This window comes from Perna viridis, chromosome 15 (genome assembly GCF_037379345.1).
Source record: "Perna viridis isolate PV_CMFRI_1.1 ecotype Kerala chromosome 15, ASM3737934v1, whole genome shotgun sequence".
Classification (NCBI taxonomy): domain Eukaryota; kingdom Metazoa; phylum Mollusca; class Bivalvia; order Mytilida; family Mytilidae; genus Perna; species Perna viridis.
The window spans coordinates 23,719,059-23,742,726 of record NC_142459.1 but is presented as its reverse complement, the minus strand read 5'-3'; the positions used below and the strand labels follow the sequence as shown (position 1 = coordinate 23,742,726).

At 35.5% G+C, this 23,668-nt stretch overlaps 1 long non-coding RNA gene and 1 pseudogene across 1 annotated transcript in view; one reads left to right on the top strand and one right to left on the bottom strand.

Moving 5' to 3' along the window:
• Nucleotides 1–331: 331 nt before the first annotated feature.
• LOC148597539 (uncharacterized) overlaps nucleotides 332–23,668 on the top strand; it is a 35,560-nt gene continuing 12,223 nt past the window's right edge. The window contains exons 1-4 of the long non-coding RNA XR_015919225.1: nucleotides 332–468; nucleotides 2,158–2,297; nucleotides 2,940–3,077; nucleotides 4,122–4,304. This is a non-coding gene — a long non-coding RNA (uncharacterized LOC148597539). The remainder of the gene's footprint in view (nucleotides 469–2,157; nucleotides 2,298–2,939; nucleotides 3,078–4,121; nucleotides 4,305–23,668) is intronic.
• On the bottom strand, nucleotides 12,722–13,374 carry LOC148597540 (uncharacterized; annotated as a pseudogene).

Here is a 23,668-nt window from a genome sequence, read left to right as displayed (position 1 = left end):
CAAATACATCTATAAAATAACTGGAAAGTTAATTTATCCTGATGCATCGGTGACGTAGATATTTTTTTACTGATAATAGAAGGAAAAAGTTCGGGAAATTTTTCCCGCCATTTTTCCATACTGCATTTCAACTAAATTTGAACTATCAGTATCTTACAAAGGCATTCTTTATAAACTCCAAGAGAGTAATTTCTTGAGATTATCAGGTATAAATACTTGGATAATGCAATAAAATATCTTGTGTATTTTTTCTTCATATGCACACCTTATACACATTCCGCCTGATTCTTCGACGGGGGAGTACTTAATGTAAATACCTGAGTTCGCGCCAGTTACATCCTACTGCAAATCAATACCCGATTTCGCGCCATAAATCTGAACTCTACTCGTGGTGCACATGTAGTGAAGTTGTAAGTCAACCATTCGGCCACCACACAACTAAGGACCTGAAGGGAAGGTTCTTGTAAGGTAATTATAATCAGAGTTACTGAAATTGATATATTTTTATTAAGACACATGCTGGATATGTAGATGTGTTTCATTTAAACTATTTCAATTAAATATCGGAATTTGGCTGGTTCCTCGTGCATGTAGCCAGGGATTGACCACTCCTATAAAATGTATAAAAGCAACTGTGTCTCCTCGGTCTTAATACTGGTTAAACATAAAGCCTACAAGATGGCATCAGTTTCACCTCTAATTTCACTCGGACTACAGACAAACCTGTGTATCTAGACAATTTTTTAGGCATAGCATCCTTAGATTTGAGAAAGTTTCATCCATTTTGTGTACAATTTTATCAAAAACTGGCGTGATACATGTATACAATCCCTTATATAGCACACAAATTCAATTGATGACAGTGTTTCTAAGAAAAATCCCATTTTCCCTGAATTCTCCTGAAAACTAGAAGCTCAAGAGAGCCTGAATCGCTCACCTTGTTAACCAATTGCTTATTGGAAAAACTCGAGGAATGAGACAGGCTAAGTTAAAATCAACTAAAATTATTCATAGCATTTTCATGACCTGAACCAGAATTTTGCTGAAGGCAACAAGTTTTGAATTTTTTTCAAAAACCTGTCTTGTGACCCCCAAGTTCCATTTTTATTATATGCAGCCATATCTATTCATGGATTGAAAATCACAACAGTCATTTTGAGCACAATACACCAAAGAACTATTATGCTAATTTTCATTCAATGATCTTAAATGGTTTTAGAGAAAATTTTCAAAGTTGTACATGTAAAAAAAACAACAACAAAAATTGTTTCAGGGGTCGCAACTCCTACATTAGTCAATGAATGGTTTTGAAATTTCGGCATAGGTCCTTCTCATGATGCTTAACAATTTTACCCATGCCAGAAATTTGCTAAAGGCAATGGTTCTTGGGTTATTTGCAAAAAAAACTGCCATCTTACCCCTATGTTCTATTTTTAGTAATGGTGGCAATGTTTTTTCAGGAATCAACGATCCCAACGATCATTTTGTGTGGGATACTCTAAGGAACATATATTCTAACTTTCATTGAATTCTGTGCAATAGATTTTGAGCCGAAGATTTTCAAAGTTGCAAATGCAGAAAAAGATTGTTTCGGGGGCCATAACTCCTACATCAGTTGACCAGTTGTTTTGAAAATTTTGGCATAGGTCCTTCTCATGATGTTTAACATTTTTACCCATGCCAGAAATTTGCTAAAGGCAATGGTTTTTGAGTTACTTGCAAAAAACTGCCATCTGACCCCTATGTTCTTTTTTTAGTAATGGTGGCCATGTTTTTTCATGAATCAACAATCCCAACGGTCATTGTGTGTGGGATACTCTAAGGAACAATTCTGTGCAATGAATTTTGAGAAGATTTTCAAAGATGCACATGCGAAAAATACAAAAAAAAACTGTTTCAGAGGCTGTAACTCGTACATCAGTTGACCAATCGTTTTGAAAATTTTGACTATTTGCACCATCAGAATAAAGTGAAACAGTCAAGATTTTCCATATCATGCTGGATGTTTGAGTTACAGTTTCATTGAAATGCACTGAAAATTAACATTTCAAGAATATGATAAGCATGTTTTAATAATGTTTTTTTTTTTATTGTTTTACTTAAATATCAAAGCTCTGTTCAATTTGTTTCCAATATTTTACTTTCTTGCTATTTTAGGACTTGACAGACTTGTAGGATTTGACAAAGATGGCTGTTGTTTTGTGACAGGAAATACCTGAACTACCCTGAGCTATATAACCTATGTGTCCTGGTCAAAAGAGATGTCCAGACATGAAACAGGAATGATCAAATCTAAGGTAAAGGTCAAATATTAAGTAAGGGTCAAGGGTCAAATCTATTTTAAGCATGTAGGATACATAAGAATGTAATAGCATTAGCTTTTTCATGGATTATTTAGATCATGTTTTGCTTATTTTTTGCAAGTGAGAAATTCATTTAAACCACTATCAGAGTACATAAGAGAAGTACATATAAACTTGTTTGCCCAACAATAAAAAAGATCAAACTCCCCTAAAAATAAAAAAAAAAAAACACTTGAAAGTCAAAATGATGGTGCAGTAAGTCCAAAAAACACAAACCCTTTCCTCATTTTATCTGCTTGGCAATTAATCTAATTCAAATTAGACCTACCCATTTTTCCATTCTGTCACTGCAAGGAGGATCTAAGAACAATTCAGTCTACTTTCTGTTCTGATTACCATTACAATCAGCAAATCACATTTCATCTTACATGAAATTTGCTGAAGATCTGTATAATTTTAGAAGTTGAATGTTTTGTTTATAAAACTATTCATGCTAATTACCCACTCAGTATACTTATATATGTTGATTAATTAGATATTTCAAATATTTAAGTAAAGGCTTTCCAAAGAATGGCAATATAGCATGGCATCATTAACAGTGTAAGAAGTACAAAAAATGTAAATATTCTATTTCAGATTGTACTTTTTGGAATATGAGGAATGGCTTGAGGTCTTGGTCCAGACACATATTCCCCCTGGCTGCGCAGCCTCGTTCAAGAGATATTTTGATGCAGTTACTGAACTTCAGTGATATGTCATAGTCTTGGGAAGAGGGTAAGATCTATTCTTTAGTTAAGGTTCTGCTAAAGTCAATATCTAGGACATTCCTTAATGAAATGTTTTGATTGACAGTTTTAATAATACATTAAATTAAGCAATGACACATCGCTAAATACATCTTTATATGTATATAACACATAAGCACTAGCCAAGCTGAGGAACACATGTTTCATAATTTCTATTTAACTTTAACAATAAAAATGTAAACAACATACTTCAGAATAAATCTACAGCTGACAAAAGCAAGATTTGAAGTCTGAAATTCATATAGTTCTGTTCCTAAATGTATAATGCAGTGCAACCTAGCAATAAATTTCTTGAAAAAATTACCATTTTTTAAAATTTAGATGAATTGAGATATTTAATACCATGATCAAGCTAAATACCAACACCAATACAAACACCAAAAAACATAAAATGTTAAAGTTTTCATTCAAATCTTCCAATTTGTCACAAATCATATTTCATCTTCCATGAATTTGGAAGCAAATATATAAGATGACATGCAACAACTACAGCTGGTTGAAATAGACCAGTTCCAATTTCAATACAAATTTAGGTAGATAAGTAATTTAAATAGCTCTCTAGGTAGAATTTTATCATTAAGCCAGGTGAGACATTCTATCTTGTGAGTTTTTTACTTAATTCTTTTAAAGTTAATATAATATAAGAGTGTTAGAATTTTAATCAAAGAAATAAAAAGTGAAAGCTGATACAATTGTTTGTTAGATATGAGTGTTAGAAATTTCTATTTGTGAAAAATACATGAACACTTTTACAAAATATAAAATGTTGCTCATCAAGCCAGGCCTTTAAGAACCTCCAGTTCCATGTTCTAAGCTGCAAATTTCAAAAACTTGACGTATCAACGACATTTGATCTCCCTCTAGACATGTTTTGTTTTTATTTTTATATGAAATTTACACAAAATATGACTTTATAACTATTTATATACAATGTCAATTGTGTTTTGTGTCTATTGTTTTGGAGATATTAGTATGAGCTATTTGATTAAGATGTAAATTATTCTTTTAACAGAGGCACCTTGTGGTAGACGATTATAATTCTCAATGTGACACTTATGACTCTCAGCCACTTACAAAACAACTCGGACAATACCAAGAGTTTGGTTGGATGTATATAACTTCGAAAAAATATTGAAATGGAAAGACATTGACTTAGGATTCTTCTGACATTTTGCAGGCTATTCTTACCCTCAGAGTAAGTTAATTGTACTTTGTTCTCAATTATATAATTTTCATTTATGTATATTTTGTATATATCTCATGTGTTTCATTTTTGTAGTATATTTGTTTCTGGATGTTGGATTTATTTGGTCTGTTTTTGAATGCTGTATTGTAAGTTCTTTGATTTATGACTGTGTGTTTTATAGCCATTTTCTCATATCCTTTGTTTGTTGGGGTTTAACGTCCGAGCAGCAATATTTCAGCTATATTCAGACAATGAACATGTAATGGATGATAAAATGAACATGAAATGAAAAAAAAAGGATGGGTCACAAGGATAATAGGGTCGACAAATTTTGATTGCCACTGGAAAAAGGGGGGTGGGTAAGGTCGGGCAATTTAGCCTCCTGTGGCGGAGCACAAAGGTTCCTACTACTATCAAATACCCCAGCAGGGTTCTTTAACGTGCGAGGAACGTGGCATCTTTCCCAACACGGTGCACCACTATGGTTTGTGGTCAGGTTTTCCGTATGATAGCCTGACAACCCCAGCATGTAACACGCCAGGGGTACCCCATTCCACCAGCTGGGGCACACATCCCAGTTGCTCTGTGGGCAGAGCGCCTAGCCCCCGGCTAGGTTTCTGAGCACTATTTAGTCGCCTTTTACGACAAGCTTAGTGCTGCTGCAGGCCTATTCTTTTAACACCCTCATATATCCTAAAACTGACCATAATCAGCTACATTGCAGCCAGCCCCAGAAAACTTGGTGAAACCTGTGTAAACTGAACAATCCAAAAACCTGTTTAAATTGAGCACTTTATGAAATCAACAGACATGATTTTTTTTTCTCAAATTTAGATTTTACTGTAATATTTCTTTTATTACAGTATATTTATTTCTTATTTCATTTGTTTCTGAATTCTTTGTTGGCTTAGTAAAATCATGTTGACTTCAATTTAAACGTACAGTCAAACCTGTGTTAACGACCACCTGTTTTATGCGACCTAATTTAGGTCCCCCCAATTCATTTTTCTATTGTTTTTAACTGTATTAAGCGACTCCCTGCGTAACGCGACTAGCGACCGTATTATTCATGTCTAAATGGTTAAAAAACCTGACTTACGCGACCTTTTGATTTTAGAGGAAGTGTTCGAAAACCGGAAGTAAAGTAATTTTAAAACAAAAAATTTCGTCAAATTTACGAAAATATCCGGAAACTCGCAGAAATAAATACTGACGTATGAATAATTATCAGTTGAAAACAGTTTACATTAGATACGAAAATGGCGACGAAAAGAAAAGTTTTAACGTTAGAACAAAAAGTAGAGGCAATTAAATTGTTGGACAATGGAAGTCCAGCATATAAAGAAGCTGAAAGTTTTGGAGTAGGAAAAACACAGATTCAAAACTTGCGAAATCGTAAAGCTGAAGTTCTCGAGGATTTGGAGAAAAACATAGCGGGCTCATCAAAACGGAAAAGACATAAGACCGGCAACCAAGATATAAATGACTTATGTTTGGAGTTTTTTAAAGATGCCGTCAGTAGAAGAATTAATGTGACAGGACCACTTCTAAAAGAAAAGGCATTACGATTTGCAGAGGATTTAGGGATTACTAGATTTAAAGCATCTAATGGTTGGTTAGAATCCTTTCTTATAAGAAACAACATAAAATTTGGAACAATGAGTGGTGAACGAGGGGACGTGGATAACGAGACTGTGAATGAGTGGAAAAAGAAACTTCCTACACTTTGTGAAGGTTTTCTACCAAAGGATATATTTAATATGGATGAAACCGTACTTTTTTATAAGGACACAAGCAAAAAAACTTTTCATTTTAGTGGTGAGGATTGTGCAGGAGGTAAGCAGTCCAAGGAGCGTATTACTGTTGCCTTGTGCTCGAGCATGTTGGGAGAAAAAATAAAACCTGTTGTGATTGGGAAATCCAGACAACCTAGATGTTTTAAAAACATTGACTCCAAAACACTACCAGTCACATATAGAAACAACAAAAAGGCATGGATGACAAGTAAAATATACAGAGTTTGTAAAAACACTTGGCAGGAAAATGAAACGCCAGAAACGAAAGATTTTGTTATTTGTTGATAATGCTCCATGTCACCCTGAGGTTAAGCTACCCAATGTTATTATAAAAAACTTTCCAGCCAACACAACCAGCAAAACACAACCTATGGATTTGTCTCTGAAACTGAAACTGAAGAAAGCTTAAGTGATGATGAACAGGATGATAATATTCCGTTAGCAGCACTAAAGATGTCACGCGAGATATTCGGTTGTGAATTTAACGAACTTTTAGGTATTGACAGCACCGTAAGCACTTGTGATACAAATGAAATAAATTGGGAAATGTCAGGAAATGATCTGCTAGACCACTTCAAATCACAGGACAGCGACAGTGGTAGTGATGACAACGACGACAATACAAGTGATGCAGCGGCCCCAATATCTAAAATCGAGGCCAGTGACTTGTTAACCAAGCTTAAGCTCTTTGGAAAACACTTAGGCTCTTCAATGATTTTAGAGAGCATCTGTAAAGCTGAAGATGAACTAAATATACTTGTGCAAATCAATGTAAACAAACTAACATAACAGATTTTTTTGCAGCTGAGAGAAACTAAAAAAAACTTTATCATGTTAATAATGTTTTTTAGTTTTTAAAATTGTTTTAGATTAGATTGACTTTTTACTTAGAACTTACTAAAATTGGATTGTTTTTATTTGTTTTTAATTTAAGTGACAGATTCTTATAATCGTTAAAATAAAGAATTTATTTTTATTTAATGTACAGTACATTTTTATTTTTACATTGTATTTCAATTTGACTAAAAGATAATTTTAAATTGATAAAATGACGTATTTTTATTTACCTAAAACACTTCTTTAATATTGTTAAATGCATGTTTAATTTTTATTAATGTATCATTCTGTGTTTTATTTTACAAGTGCAATACATGTACATGTATATATTAAAGTTATCATGAAAACGTTTGTCTTTAAAGTGTTTTTAAAAAATCCTAGATGTCAAACCTGTATTAAGTGACCACCTGTCTTATGTGACTTTTTTTACCTACACCCTTGAAGGGTCACATAAGACAGGTTTGACTGTATTTTGAATCTTTGTCACCAATCTCAATGGAATGACTTTTAAAGTCCAAAATCAGATGGGCAGGTTTCACTGTAGCAGCTTGCTCTAGACCTTTATTATTCGATCTTTTCTGGGGTTGGTATTGTATGTTGTTATATTTTTATTATATGTTAACGTTTTCTTATGTATTAATAAGGGATCAAGGATTGCTCTTAAATTTGTGAAAATTCAGCTTAAAATTTATCTTTGTATTAATTGGCTCAGTACCTGAGTACTTGGACATAACTCGTGCTAATACACTCCTTGAAACATTCATGTTTCCCATTTTATCGTGCCTTTACAAATTGTTTTGTGTTCATTTAAACGCAGGATAGAAGCGTTCGTTTATTTTTGTTCTTTGATTATTTCCTTGATTTAACTTTTTTTTTTTTTTTGGTTATTATTTATATAATTTCATTAATTTCATTTTTTATTTTTTCTTTCTTCATTATTTGTCAATATTATTATTTTTCGTCATTGTCTACCGTGAGTTAAGCTTGTGTTTGGGAAACCTAAATGTCTCGGAGTGTTATTTTGAAGAACATTATGTATTTTATTCTCTTTAATTGTGCTTTAATGTTCACAAGTTTAATTAGATGCTAGTTGCTTGTCAATTAAATTGTAACAGCTTTTAAAGTGACAGAGAAAAACTTTTTTAGAAAAAATCAGAGAAAAAAAGAAAGACAGTACTTATAACCCAGGTGTTGGGTAAACAAACTTCATTTTGACAACAAACAACAAATCAGCTAAACTTTTTATACACTTTACAAACTATTTTTTATTTTAATTTTTATTTCTTTTTTTCTTTATTTATTTTTTAATATTTTTATCTGAATTTTTAATACATTTTAAAAATTTTTATTATTTTTTTTTTCTTTTTAAAGTTTAAATTAATTTTTTTTCTAATTTTCTATTTTATTAAAAAAATACCTTGTCACCTTTAAACACTGTCTTTTAAGGTTTGAATAGCTCAATCAATTATTACAAGATATCACAGTGATCATTTCTACTTAAACTGCTTGTTGTGGTCTGACAGAAATGATCAAAATCTATAACAGAATTTTTCGTACACTAGACCTGTTGACCTGAAGCACATGAACCAGAAGTATATGTTCAACACACACTTACATACATTATTGTGTTAGGTATACTCCCATCCCTACAGGAAGATGATAATGGACACATTCCTAAATTGCTTACAATGTATTTCCCATATCAATTAAAGCCAGCCACCAACTTTGAAAAAAATTCATTCATTGACAGCCAATATAACTGTGATAATACCTGCAATCTTACAAGTCCAGTAAAGGTGTGACATATAGACTGATACAGTCCATTCCAACAGTTCTTGAAGTGAACAGCTTGGGTAAATATAGAACATGGAAAGCATTAATACCTCAGATATTACAGATTTAAAGCACAATTAAAGAGAATAAAATACCTAATGTTCTTCAAAATAAAGTTGCTGGTACCTAGTTGTTTGGTCCTAACTCGCTGCACTTTTCCTTCATTTTACTATCCTTGTCTGCAATAATTTTCATTGAATAATTCAATAAGAGTAATGTCATGCTTTGATACTTTTCCCAAGGATAGTAAGGGGAGGGCCTAAGACGGAGGGGAGTGTAGTGATCTTAGGTTTAGGTTGACCCAAATCCTGGTCAGTTTAGGGAATCCCCCCAGATGATGACACTGGTTTCCCCCTGATTAGGTACCAGTCTTCTAGCTCCAGACAAGACAGTTCCAGCAAAAATACAGAAACTGGAGCCTGAAGCACCCCGAAGTAACTGCAAGTAAGTGGTACCAGTTAATTCAAAACTATTGACATTGTGACCATCTAAATTAACTTTATCCCAAATTATAAACATACATAAGGGGGTGACCATTTGATTTAGAAAAACTAGAAAGCTTGGATGAATTTTGAAATATTTATTTTGACTTAATTTTTTAAAATATTATTTGAATGTGCAGCCAGATCCTTTCAAAACAGTCTGGTCCAAAAATTATGCATTTACATATTTTAAATATCTGTGTCTGAATAATAAATATCTAATGGCTAAAAAGGTGAAATTCAATATTATAACCCAAAAGATATCTTCCAAACACACTTCTCTCCTCAACATCAAGGGGGTTATCCCCTATATAGTCCAGTTATTTAATTGATTCACAAATCAGTGCTGGCAGCCACCCTTTGGTTTGCTATGTACAAAAAGAAATGGGTATTTATGCAGGTTAAAAATGTTTTTTCCCTCATACATCTAAAATCAGCAACCAATATAGAAAAACCCACCCCACCCATTACTGCTAGAATAAATATCTCTTGAAAATCCTAATTACCTAATATAACATAAGTAAAATTAACACTCACAGGACATAACTTTCCACTATGGGGGTAACATACATGTACTTTGAACTACATTTGTTCACTTCTATGATACAATTCCCTCTCTAGGAAATGCAGTCCTTCGGCACGTACAATGTACATGAAAATGCTTAACACTAGTTTGCTAGCCTTCCAAGTAACCTATGCACAGCACTCCCCTTCCTTTTACCTGGAAAGTTTTGGGTTCGACTATTAGGGGGAAGTGAGGGTCAATCAGAATGCAACAAACCAACAAAACAATAGTCTGTTTATGAGAACTGAGGGTAGTTGAACTGCTCCCTGGACTTTGTATCCCAGGACTGAGTAACTCGTTTTAACCAGGATCGCACCCACATTGAATAAAGGTCCTGACCTCTGCACCCTATTTACCTACCTAATGGGACTTTCCCAGGTATGGTAAAACCCAATTTCAAAGCTTGGGAAGTGATAGTAACTATCAGTATGTGGAAAATTACATGAATAAAGGAGTTTAAACATATTGTTGGAAACAAGTGGCACTTGTTTCACTGTGTGAAAAATGACCTTAAATCCTTGCCATTGGAATCTGGAACTGTTTTCACACAACACATTTCTAATTATTACAGTTCCTGATTTTTGGAGATTGTTTGAAGCCTCCTTCCCTTCCTGCTTGTACATCTTAGGTGATATTGGGGATCCCCTGTGTGCTCATCTACTTTGGTGGGGGTTAGACCTTTCTCCCTGGATACCACCCATCCCTGATTAGGTAAACCTAGTGGCATTGCTGGAGGGTCTCCTGTTTGTTCATCATTTTTGATGGACATAAGGCCCTTAACATGGAACCCTTGTTGGATGTGAATGGTGATCCTAGTATGAGGTTGCATTTGGGGATCCCCTGTGTTTTCTTTACCCTTGATCAACATAAGAACCTTTCTAAAGGGTTGCTCACTGTTGTGAATGGGAATACTGGGTTGATCTCCTGTGTGTTCGTCACCTTTGATTGATATAAGACCATTTAAATGGGACTGCTTAATGTTGTGAATGGGAATACTGGGTGGCAAGGGGGAATCTCCTGTGTGTTCGTCACCTTTAATTGACATAAGACCATTTCAATGGGATTGCTTAATGTTGTGAATGGGAATACTGGGTGGCATTGGGGGATCTCTTATGTTTTCATCTATCTTAGTGGCTTCAAGGCCTTTTATCCAGCTTTCATGATAGCGTTTGTCTAGAAGTAATGGGGGATGTCCCTACAAGATGTTGCTTCAAAGAAATACTTTCCTACGTCCTTATTATTAGTGACTGCCGGAGCAGTGTCCACTATGGCTGTCATCCCCTGACCCTTGATCTTCACAGGGATTCTTAAAACATTCCCTCCAACTACATGTCTGGCTGATACATTCTCAATTTCCCCAGGCTCTATTTCCTTAGTCCCTGATACTTAACCCTCCACAAGGTTCATAGAATCCTCCTGTTCCCATCCCTCTGTCATCCCACGGGCTTTACTAGGTGACTCTGCCCTATCCCCTACTGTTCCAGTACCTACTGCCCTATGATCCCCTATACCCTCCTCCCATTTCCCTTTTTGACTCACTAGCTCCTCCAAGGTCTGGGGAGGGGGAGGGTCCACTTTGTGCTCCTGATCTTTGCCCTATTTCGACCCCTTTTTAAACTCAGCATCATTACCAATTGTTATCTCCCCCTCATTCAGGCGTATGGTGTCATCTGTCACCAAGAGCCAGTTGAGCACGAGGTTAGGGACATTAACTCTGTATGCTTGGCTGTAGTGACTCGGGATATGTGTGTAGGTTAAGACTCTTTTACTGATCTGTGGTAAAGTAACTACGAATAAAGTTTCAACAATTTAATAATAACAATAGCCAAAAGTAAACAAAATATAAAATGCACTAAGATTGTCACAGTTTTTGGTTCTATAATGTTAATTTTTAAATTTTAACAATGTCCAAATTCACTAAATCCAAATCTTAATGAATTTTGATAAAGTCCAGAAGGTTAAGTTCTGATCCGGCGTGTACTGGAATCTGTTCGTTGGAAGTCTAATGAATCAGTAACGTTTGCGGATAGCTGGTTACGGATGATTCGGAGTGACTGGAACTAGATGACTGCGTAGATTCTACTGTATTCCTTCTGTACTGTTGTTAACTTCACTGTTAATGTTTCTAACTCTATTCTATATTTTACTCTTATCATTTTTTTCATTTTCTTTTTTCTGTCTATTTATGGTCCAAAACTGACAATTGCTCAAGACTGGTATATATTTGAGCAATATTAACATTTGTTTGAAATATGCCAAAAGCTAATTATGAAATATTAATTAAATGAAAAATGAAAAACATTAGTCCCTCTAATTAAGCAATTGAACAATAATAATTAAAAGAGGGTAACTTTAATCCATCTGTGACATTTGACATATTAATCTCAGGTCTAATTCCTTAATTGCTTACAAAAATAATATAGAGAAGAGGAATGAAATTTGATTCGTAAAATTTCTACAAAAATATTGAAAATTTGTGCAATGAGTTTTGCACCTATTGACACATAACTACTAGACGAGTTGTCCTTATTGACTGACGCCCCAAAGAAGTATTGTCCCCCTTCCTTATCCAACTCGCTGTCATCAGACCTCAAGATTCGTAACCCTTTTCTGGAGTTGAGGTTGTCCCAGTTTATATCATGTGATAATAATGTATAGGCATTCGGGCTAGATGATCAGAAATATCTGGGCATGGGGCAAGGCAAAGTTCTGGGCTTTGCTTACCATAGGTTGGACTAGATTTGGCCTTCTATTTGGACACTCCCTCTTATGGTGACCTTCTTGCTGGCAGTGAAAATTCATTCCTCCCTTAGAGCTAGGGGATGGGCTACGAGAGGCTGGGGCCTGAATTGGCTAGCCATATTAGTAATCAGCCTCCTTAGCTCCGCAATTTTCCCTTCAAGCGGTTCAATTTCATACTTCCAGGGAGTCTGATTTGCCTTCCCCCCCTCTGCAGTTGCACATACTCTCTGAGTGGCTACTCCACTCTCTTTCGGAATTCACCATTTTAACTTCCCTTCTGGGCCCTCTACCATACATAGTTTATCGGTTATAATGGAACCAGCGCATCTTATCAACTGCCTCCTCAATGCTTGTGGTGTGTATATTGGAAGCATAGCTCCCTGCTTCTTTGTCTGCAGCACCTTGGCAGAATTACAGAATTGCCTGCTGGTACATGTGGGGATCTGGGAGAGACCTGAATGCCTTAGTCGCCAGGGTTAATACCCTGTCTGCCCAGTCTTCAAGGGACTCTTCTGGTGCTTATTGGGCAATATTGAACTGCACTTGGGCCATCTCTGGGAGTTCTTTAAACCCAAACCGTTTTTCCAACTTTCTGACCAAGTCACCATAAGCCATATTGTGATTGCGCTCCACCAGAAGTGCGTATTTCTCACAGGCCTTCCCTTCCAGGGCCCAGCACAACTGGTCCATGCACTCCTGTGGGGACCACTCATTTACCTCTGAGTACCAGGAGAACTTGGCATAAAAGCTTGCCAGTTAGACTTCCCATCATATTTTAATGCTTTTGGCATTCCCCCTCCCTCTCTCATCCTGTTCCCAATCATCTCTACCCATAGGTGCTGAGCTTGTACAACCTGAGTAGGGTTGCTCACTTATTCTGCCCGATGGCGTTTTACACGCTGGGGCCTACCCCTAAATACATCCCCCTACTTTCTCTATAAGGTTCGTCCCTACAGTTCGTGTAGGTCTGGGATGTCAAAAGAATAGGCCTGCAGCAGCGCTAAGCTTGTCATAAAAGGCGACTAAATAGTGCTCAGGACCCTAGCCGGGGGCTAGGGCGCTCTGCCTACAGAGCAACTGGGATGTGTGCCCCAGGTGGTGGAATGGGGTACCCCTGGTGTTACATGCTGGGGGTGTCAGGCTATAATACGGAAAACCTGACTGCAAACCATGGTGGTGCACCGTGTTGGGAAAGATCGCACGTTTAAGAACCCTACTGTGGTATTCTCCCAGAGTAGGAACCATAGGGCTCCGCCACAGGAGGCTAAATTGCCTGACTCTAACCATCTCTCCCTATTTCCAGTGGCAATCAAAATTTGTCGACCCCATTGTCCTTGTGTCCCATCCCTTTTTCATTTCATCATCATTTCATGATCATTTTATCATCAATTTCATGTTCATCGTCTGAATTTTGCTGAAATATTGCTGCTCGGACGTTAAACCCCAACAAACAAACAAACAAACTCCCACCGTAGGGCCTACCTGTACCTCTCCCTGTTTCCCCTTTACTCAGGTCTGCTCTACTACTCCACCTCTCTTTGAAATGACCCCTCCCACCTGATGATAATTCCACCTCCTTACGTTCAGGGTTTGACCTATTCTGGTTGTAACTCCTACTACCAACACATGTATCCCTCCTTTAACCTTCGCTCCCCTACCATAACCTTCCACTGGTGTGGTGTCATTGGTCAACCTTTTCGACACTGATCTTGGTCTCGGGTGGGGGTGTCTCGGGCCAGGAGTGGTGTGTGACCATGGGGTGGCCTGTAATGTGGGGCCAGGGGTAACATAAAACACTGAATCATGCTCTCCAATATCATCTAGGGATAGCTCACTTAACTCTGGGGTGAAGGGATTCTTTCTGACCAAGACTTTCCCTCATCACCAAACTCCCATCTAAATCCTGTGGTGCTCAAGGTTTCCCCCAACTTCCACTGGTCATCTATAAAATCCCCATCACTTTTCTCCTCATATGGGGTAAAGTTCAGCATTTACACTAACTATCCCTTATATAAGGGATTTAACTAAGGTCTTGAAAAGTTGGGGATCCCTTCTCCCTCAAATCAAGAATTTGCCCGCTAACGCTCTACCTGGGAGCTGTAGAAGCTCCTCTTAAGAGCAATAATTCAATTCACCCTTACCTGTGTACCCATCTTACGCTTAGTGGCTGATGGCTGTTACCTCTTCCATAAAAAAAAGTTATCCGCAGGTTTCCAAAATAGTCCTAAAACCAGATTTTTACATTGGCTGCTAATTACAGGTGAAATTCTTTTGCCAATGTGTGTTGTTAGAAGCACAGTTTGAAAGGCTTGATAAGATGGCTTTCAGTGTAATTACATATAAAATTATAGGTAGATTACAATGTTTATTATTCCCTTTCTAGCTAGCGATTTATCCAATTGTCTAGGCCCTACTGTCCCACAGCGCCAGGTCTCTTCCAACAATTTTCCTGATTAAATCGAAAAAAAAAGAAATATTTACATGAAGAAAAACAATAACTGAATAAGAGTTGGTAGTATTATTCCCCTTCAATTTACCAAATCAACCAATTGTCTAGGCCCTACTGTCTCACAGCACCGGGTCCCTTCCAACAATTCCCCAGGTTAAATTGGAAAGAAAAAGAAGAAAAAATTACCAACAATGAAAAATATAATATAAAGATGTCAGATGTGCCTATGTGTTTATCCACCAACACTAGCACAGTTGACCAAACCCAAGTCCCTTTCCCTTCACAAACATGGACAAGGGGTCAGAACAAAGATGGCTGCCGCTGGACCATGTTGTAAGGCAGCTCTTTCCTGAAAATTTTCAGAAAACCTAAAATTTTCTATATTGACTCCCCACAGCTGGTGGAAAGTCGCAGCGCCAGTGAAGTAACTGGTACCACTTGCAGTTATTTTAGGGTGCTTCAGGCTCCAGTTTCTGTATTTTTGCCGGAACTGTCAAAATGTCATGTCTTGTCTGGTCAGTGTCTGGAGCTAGAAGACTGGTACCTAATTAGGGGAAAACCAGTGTCATCATCTGGGGGATTCCCCAGACTGATCAGGATTTGGGTTGACCTAAACCTAAGATCACTACAGTTTTTGAATAATGGCACCTGTGATGTCGGGTTCATGAGTTAGGACTACATTTTTTGGTTAATTTTTGTTACATCTGGGGTTGTGAAAAGATATTTTTTTAGGAATGGGGAAAAAAGGTATTTTTTGGGGAATCTCCATACTGAAGTATTTTTAGGAAAGAATGTTTTTTTTCAAATTGGTATTTTTTAGAGCATTCTTGGATATGGATACAAATTTTAAGCACCTCCTTGGGTCAGAAACAATATGTGGAAAGATAATTAAATAATCAGAAAAAAATGGAGGTAAATATTGATGTGTATTGAGCTTTGACAACAACTGGTTTCCTTGAAAGAATTGGGGCTTTTTGGTTCAAATTTAGTGAAGTAATACAGTTAGGTAGTAAGGTTCACCTAGAGGTCGGCCACAACTCATATTTTACCCTGGGATTACTGATACCGGTAATGTAGTTACAGGGTCCAATGATTGTACACTTAAAACAATTAACACCTTTTAAAAAAAGAAAACAAAATCTAAACCCCCCTTTTATATGTCATACTTTTGTTTATACCCCTTTTTTGTTGGCAGGTAATTTTTAATGTTCTCAAAAATTGCTGAACAGCCCTCCATGTAAAAAAAAAACAAACCCTCCTTGGGGACTTAAATAAACTTTCATCCCCTCTTAAAATCTTATAATTGGGAAAAGTTTAAAAACCAGAATATATAATTAAAAGCCTGCCTTTATGTGCCTGATTTTTTTAGACCACTTCAGTTTTTTGTTAAACGAAGTATCAAGACCCCACTTCCCTTGAAAATAACAGGTCCCTAATGACAGATTTGAACCTAAATGTACCGCAGGAAATCTTACCATTGTCTTCTAATCCACAACTTTTTATAATTGATGAATGGAATTTGATGACGTTTTCAGTTTTTAATCACATTTTCCATCTAAATTGTTGTGTTTTCTGTGGCCTCTTAGGACGGAAATCAGGGTGTCACTAACTCAAAGTTTTTTAAGTTTATTTTTTGGTTTAATTTTGATATATTGTTTTAGTCTTCATGAAAATTCCTGCCAGCATTTTCAATCACATTTCAGATATCTCTTACATTTCAAGATATAAAGGAGCAAATATCACCTTAAAGATTACTTAGCATTGTTTCTTAGATTCTGCATGAAAATTCCTGCCAGCATTTTCAATCACATTTTAGAAATCTTACAGTTTTAGTTATAAAAGAGCAAATATCACATTAAAAGTTACTTAGTGTCAGGCAAGGTCACAAGGAGGTGGTGTTGAAGGAAGACAGGAATTCAAAAACACTAGTCTTACTGCTGAGAATCCTTGGGGTACCAGAAATTCAGTGATAGTTCAGATGGCTTTTGTTACTACTACTTTATGATCACCTGGAACACCAAGGCTTCTAGTGTTTTTAGATTCCTGTCTACCTTTGAAAGCATCTACTATCTTGCCTCGTGCAGATCCACTTTTAAGGCTTAACCATTAAGACCCTCTTTACAGAATTTGAAAAAAAACTATCTCCCCCCTTTTAGTCCTTGAAAAAAATTCAATACCTTCTATAAAAATTAGAAAACGAAATTCAAAGCCCCGAAAATCAGTGATAGTTCAGATGGCTTTTGTTACTACCACTTTATGATCACCTGGAACACCAAGGCTTCTAGTGTTTTTAGATTCCTGTCTACCTTTGAAAGCATCTACTACCTTGCCTCATGCAGATCCACTTTTAAGGCTTAACCATTAAGACCCTCTTTACAGAATTTGAAAAAAAAACTATCTCCCCCCTTGTAGTCCTTGAAAAAAATTCAATACCTTCTATAAAAATTAGAAAACGAAATTCAAAGCCCCTCTTTATATATATTTATACTTTTATTTTATAACTTCCTCTAAGTTGGCAGGTTATTTTCAATGTTTATTATTTTTTTCAATACCCCTCCATGTAAAAAGGAAATAAATGAAGCCTTCCTTCTGGACTTATATATAAAAAAATTTGATCTTTTATTTTTGTAACATATAATCAGTATCTTTATGTTTTGACAAAGGATCTTTTTGAGCTGATGTTAAGGTGTGTTTAGTTTTTATTTGATTTTTTTCACAGGGGCAAATATATATCCTCAAATTTCAGGGGAGGGGCATTCCGCAGATCGACTCCTATGCTTTTGCATCTGGACTATATACTCAGTATGAAACTATTACTGTATTTTAACCTCAATAAATGGCAAATTGTATTTTATTTGCAATAAAACTGAACTATCGTTAATATTCCTCAGCTTAAAAACTTGTTGGGAGAAGGAAAAATCCCATTTTCAAAAAAGGGACATTGTTTCATATAGGTTACAGACCACCAATTCAACCAATGAGCATTTGGAACGTACGCAAAAATAGTCCTTCGCAGAAATTACCCCTGTTCCTCATAGTGCTGTGAAAAAAGTTCTCATCTCATTTAAAAAATTTAAACAGTTTCTGAAAGGAAAAACATTTCTGTACATTTTATAGGTGCATTTTGTTTCTTGTGATGTGAAGCCTAATCTCCATAATGATTTCTAACTATACCCCTATCTTGTGAAAACACTGGGATTTCCCATGCTATTTACAGACACACCACTTCCGGTGACCAGTACTACACTGCAAGTCTGCTAACCCCACATGCCATTCTGAGAATTGTGAGCTTTGATATGTAGAATCATGCTGATATATAGTCCTCTGCAGGTTAAAGTTAAGGTAAAGTCCAGAGAAGCCATTGAATATTGTGAAATTAGCATAGAAGCCTATGGGAAGTGGAATTAGTGGTTTCTAGCCTATATTCCACCTGGCACTTTGAAGCAGGGTTTAATCATCAAGTACCAATGTGTTTTTTAATATCCTTTGAGTTGTCATGCCTAACAGTATGGAAACTAACTAACTAGATGCTCAAGAGCCTTATTTTGCATACCTCTTCTCTCTCAAACATTTCTTCCTCTGCCAACTTGGCCTCCCATCCTCCTTCCACCTCCTCACCATCTTCAACTTCTCATTTCTTCATAACTCTGAAAATATATACAGAAAAGTTTTGCATAAGCTAACTAACTAGATGCTCTAGAGCCTTATTTTGCCTATCTCTTCTGTCATCAGAAATCCCTCCCCCACCTCCTGAGCTGATTCTATTCCCCCACTATCCTCTACCTCCTCCTCCTCATCAAATCTTCCTTTGATCTTTTTCATAAATCTGAAAATATACAAAAAAGGTTTAAATATCCTACACATTCCATTAAATCTGTTAAATTACAATTGAAGTTGAATTACAATTGAAGTTGACATTGTTAATATCAGGGGTTTTGAATTTATGTCAATAAAAGAACAGAGTTCCAATGTCAGAGATGAAAGTGACTTCTGTTGAAAAAATCTGAAGATCTGACTGGAAGTTTGCGGGCTGCCTTAAATCCCCAAGCAGGGTCCAATTGCGCAGCCCTGGTGGGGGCCCAGGAAACAAAGCCCCGGGAAATCCAGAGATTTCAGGGTTTTTTAACCATTTTTAGCATAACCTATGTATGGTTTACACTTAAAATATAGGATAGTTCTTGGTGATGTCAATGTTGTGTTGCCCTGTGCAGGTCGGGGTGTTAAAAGAATAGGCCTGCAGCAGCGCTAACCTTGTTGTAAAAGGCAACTATATCGTACTCAGAAACCTAGCCGGGGGCTAGGCGCTCTGCCCACAGGGCAACTGGGATGTGTGCCCCGGGGTGGTGGAATGGGATACCCCTGGCGTGTTACATGCTGGGGTTGTCAGGCTATAATACGGAAAACCTGACCGCAAACCATAGTTGTGCACCGTGTTGGGAAAGATGCCACGTTCCTCGCACGTTAAAGAACCCTGCTGTGGTATTTGATAGGAGTAGGAAGAGGCTAAATTGCCCGACCTTACTCATCCCTCCCTTTTTCTAGTGCCAATCAAAATTTGTCGACCCTATTGTATTTGTTTCCCATCCTTTTTTTTCATTTCATCATCATTTCATGTTCATTTAATCATCCATCACACGTTCATCGTCTGAATATAGATGAAATATTGCTGCTCGGACGTTAAACCCAACAATCAATCAATTTTGTGTTGGTTGGCAAAAAATCCATTGAGTGGCATCGGGCATCAACCTTAAATCATCATTTTTTTCTTTTTCAACTTTTTGGTTTTTTTTTAAGAATATTGAAAAAAAATTCTTTTGGTTCCCTACACTGCCAATAAAGCTCTTTTTATCCATGAAATTTTAATTAAATATTCAATAATTGGACTAAAAGTGTTATAAATTCCCATATACAAAATATGAATTTGTCGCCGGGTATTTTGTGGCATTAAGAAAAATGTCCTGTATATTTTTTTTATTCTGAAAATAGAATTAATCAACTTTGTAATATAAAATTACAATAGCGAGCTTAACATTTCTCGTATTGAACTTCTAAATAATACCGAACATTTATTATACTTATAATTGACTAACCTGAAAATATAGATTCAAGATTCAAAGACTTTATTTAATAACTCAGGCACAGAGTGCAACATGAGAATACAATACAGCATTTTAACTACAAACATATATACATTGATAAAGAACAAAATTCAAACACATAAAGGGAAAAAACATGGTTAACAGAGATGGTACGGTATTACACAAATAATTTGCTCAAACTCTTTAGAAAAAAAAAGATACATTTTCAGTAAATCTACATGACATAATGCAAAAATACCAGCCATTTTCTCGACACTGCTATATTTGATATAATAATCGGGAATATATTTAATTCTGAGGTTACTGATTTCTGGATTAGTACATATAAAAAGATAGTGGAATTCATCTCCTATATCATTATTTAAACATTTTGGACATTTTCTGTCTTCCTTTGCTATATTTAGCCATCTGCCAGTTTCGATAGGTATTTTGAAATTACTCAATCTGAATTTAGTAATATAACATCTATAATTATATTGAAGACATAGTAAATAAGGCTCTAAATAAAAGTCTTGCTTAAAGAGAGAATAAAAGTGTCCACGAGATGAATTAGCTATATCACTACGCCATTTTTGAATGAATTGATCAATAAATATCTGTTTCACATAATTTTTTATCCATATTGGATTAACTGGCATCTGGCTATTAAATATAAAACTTAAACCAGTATCATCAAAAATGTTTGCAATATTTTTCACAAAAGCTGACTGATATTGACCATCTATATACAAAGAGTACAACAATTTATAAATTTTTGACCATAACTTATTAGTTACTAACAATCTACTCCAAAAGCACAACATTCTAATCTTAATATTAATGTATAATGGGTATCGACCTAATTCACCATATACTAGAAAATTAGGAGTTGTAATTCTGACTCCAAGTATTTTCTTCATAAACTGTAATTGCACCTTTTCTATATTATCGTTTTTTCCAATACCCAAAACTTCACTACCATATAAAAGAATAGTCGATACCAAAGAATCAAAAATCTTTAACTGTAAATCTATTGGTAGTCGTAAATTTCGTATTTTATAATAAACAGTATATAAAGCTTTTTGTGACTGTTCGACCAGTTTCTTTTTTGCAGCATTAAAACTACCGTTATATTGAAATAGTATGCCCAAATAGGAATATGTATCAGTATAATCTAGTTCTTTCCCATTCAACTTCAGTTTTACGTCTGGTCTAAATTTTCTTTTTGAAAAAACCACAACTTTAGTTTTTTTCAGTATTTACCTCAAGTTTCCATAATTTACAGTAATCATCAGAAATATTTAATGTATTTTGCATGCCATCCAAAGTTTCCGAAAAGAGCAAAGTATCGTCCGCATAAAGAAGGAGAAAAACCTTCATGAAAATATTCAAATGTACGAAAAATAAATCGTCAACTATGTGTAATGAATCAGCATAATGATTTTCAAAATATGATTCTAAATCATTCATGAAGATTGCAAAGAGGAAGGGCGAAAGATTTTCCCCTTGCCTCACACCTAGTTCACAAGCAAAAAAATCTGAATTAATACCCCCTTTAGTTACACATGACTTTATATTTTGATACATATTCTTAATGATATTAAAACATTTTCCCTGAATATTAGATTTTATCATTTTTGACCAGAGACCACTTCGATTCACCTTATCGAAGGCTTTACTAAAATCTATGAATGTGCAAAACAATTTATTCTTTTTATGCAAATATAAATCAATAAAAGAATTCAAGATGAAAATATTATCAACCGTTGAATGTGATTTTCTAAATCCATTGTACCTCCGAAATAAGGTTAATTTCGTCAGAAAACGAAGTAAGCCTGTTATTTATAATAGTAGTAAAGACTTTACTGAAGCAGCTTACTAGGCTTATAGGACGGTAGTTTTTCGGATCCATCGAATTCCCTTTATTTTTATAGATTGGATGTATATTACCTGTTGTCCATGATTCAGGGACAATACCCGTTTCAAAAATTATATTGAATAGTTTCGTATAAACAGGAAGCATAATAATGAGTGTGTGTTTTAAATATTCATTAGTAATAAAATCTAAACCAGATGCTTTATTACTATGTAATTTTCTCACCACACGCTCTATTTCTGCTGCCGTTATTTTACCATTCAGTATACGGTCTGAAATTGCAGAATTAATATCGTTCTGCTCATCAGGATTAAAATCTAATTGAGTGTCGTCACCACGATTTATTTCTTTAAAATATTCGTACAATTTTCTAACAGGACATCAATATCTGACTTCTTGCTGTTGGTACAGCGGCGAAGAATATCCCAAAATTTCTTAGAAACGCTTCTTATTTCACCCGTCATCTGGTTTTGAAATTGATCGTATGCTTTATTAAGCTCTTTTTTGTATTCTCGACTAGCAAGATTCATTCGCGCTTTATTTAAATTGCTTTTACAAACGTTATATTTTTTTCTAGCTGTATGAAAAATTTCGCGCTTATCTTTACAAGCGGTATTAAACCACGGGGTTTGTTGCGAATTATCACTATTAGGTCCATCTCGATTTGTAGGACTCTTTCTAATCCCGAACACAGATTTTGCTGTGTCATTAAAAAGTTCGCCAATGTCGTCAACAATTTTGTTAACACAGTCATCTGTAATAACTTCTCCGTTATTATGCTTTTCATCAAGTAAATCAACAAAGCGATTTATATTTTCAAATCTCGAATCTGACAGAAAACATTCTATATAGTTTTCAGTTTTATCTTCGGACCAAGTGCGTGGACGTGTGGTTGGGATACTATCATCAGGTGTCTCGGATTCGGTAATCGTCCGGTCGCGTTTCAACATACCAAGAGAAATGTGTAACCGTTTATGTACGTCGGAAAATAATGGCGAAAAATCTTTTACTTCAAAATCAATAATATATGGAAATAAATTTGAAGATGCTAAAAAATAATCAATCAGTGATATGTCATCACTTGTGCATTCACCTTTCATATTATCTTTACCTACTCGACCATTTACAATATAAATATTATTTTTTCTACAAAAATCAAGTAGCCTGTGGCCGTATGCATTTGGTCGACCTGTACAAGAATTGTTTCCATCTAATGGTATACCTGCTTTTGTTAAATTTTCATAGTCATACATGAACTTATCAAGTCTACATCCTCATCTAAATCAAACAGATCTAATAATGACTTGTCTGTTTCTACATAATCTAGTAAAGTACCAGTTTTTGCATTATAATCACCAAGAAATCCAATATAATCACCCTCTTTCACCATATCAATCATCTCCGATTCGATTTCATTGAATGCTTCGGGAGAAGAGTATTTAGTGTTTTCGGGTGGGACATAAATACATCCAAAAATAAAATTGTGATCAGATTGTAATAAGGATTTATCAATTTTCACCCACTGAACATAATCGGACTCTGTTTCTGGAAATTCCAGAAATTTGGATAGATAATTTTTATAAATAATTATAATACCACCAGATTTCTTGTGACATGTTTTCCTGTGTTTGGCTTTGTAACTATAACCTTTTGGTAAACACAAGTGATCATATATATCAGTTTTTGTTTCTTGAAAAAATAAAATGTCATAGTTT